Genomic DNA, 1,139 nt, shown 5'->3' on the forward strand with positions numbered 1-1,139 from the left:
ATCAAGACTTCAAGTAATTCGTCAATTCGTTGGCGAACGGGGTCAGTGTCGGCCCGGTGGGAACGGGTGTGCTTGATAAGCGGCAAAACAGAAAAAGAGGATAATAGTTGGTAAATATCCCACAGTTGAAGGTGCTCCGTGGGGGATGCGGTGCCTGTCACGATCCTATAGATGTAGTGGGAGTCAATAGCTACCACAGGGAAAGGAAGGGTCCCTTCGTGATGTTCAAATCAGTGACGTATAACCTCTTGGAATCCCAGAAGCTCATTTCGTTGGGCAGATTCACAACCAGGGTGGATTTGGTGTATAGAGCATGGATGGCAATAAAAGCCATACTTCCCGTTCTCACGGGTGGAATCATCCGATGCCATCCACGCTGGCTGCGTCGTGCCATAGAGTATAACGTGGTGAGAATCTGGTGGGGTCGATCGTGGTGGTAAGTCCTTGTGTCGCCATGCGTGCCATAAGTAGAGATGGTTGAGAACTAAGGCACTCCAAGTGGAAGGGTCCCCTTGAAAATATGGATCCAGCCGATCATGAAGGAGTCACATCAGTAGGGTTGCCCCTATTGCTTTTAGCTTTCCTTTTCCTACCACGAGAGGTTCTGCTAATTGGGCAGCCAGAAGAGTTTTTCCTATGATGCCATATCTGTGTTGCATTGCCTGAAGAGTTTGGTGGGCGACAAAAACAAGGTTGCCATCCGGGTTCTTGGCCGTAACGAAAAGATGGTCATCGGTGAATCCAATCAAGATTGTTAGGGGTACTCGGAAATCGATAGGGTGTAAAGTAGCAGCTTTGACAGATGCTACCAATTGCCTGAGAGCTTTGTTATCTCTTGAGGACCAAGGTGTCTTTAGTCTCGTCTTTTCCCGAATTTGGCGTTGAATCCTGGCCAACAGGGGTAAATGTTGTGGGGTGACATAGTGTCGTACCCAGTTTAACTTGCCCAATAATGACTGAAAATCACTTTTTGTTATTGGGGTCTTAGTTTCCCAGAGGTCAAGGTCAATTGCGTCATGAGTTGTTCCCCGTCTGGTGGGTCCATGAAATACAGTCCCCAGAAAATTGATATGATTTGTGGGTATCAGTTGGGATTTTTGAGTGTTTATGATCCATCCGTCAGCACTCAGATGTCGTGC

Source organism: Gavialis gangeticus, unplaced genomic scaffold, assembly GCF_001723915.1.
Source record: "Gavialis gangeticus isolate Ggan-Ray unplaced genomic scaffold, GavGan_comp1, whole genome shotgun sequence".
NCBI classification, from domain to species: Eukaryota; Metazoa; Chordata; order Crocodylia; family Gavialidae; genus Gavialis; species Gavialis gangeticus.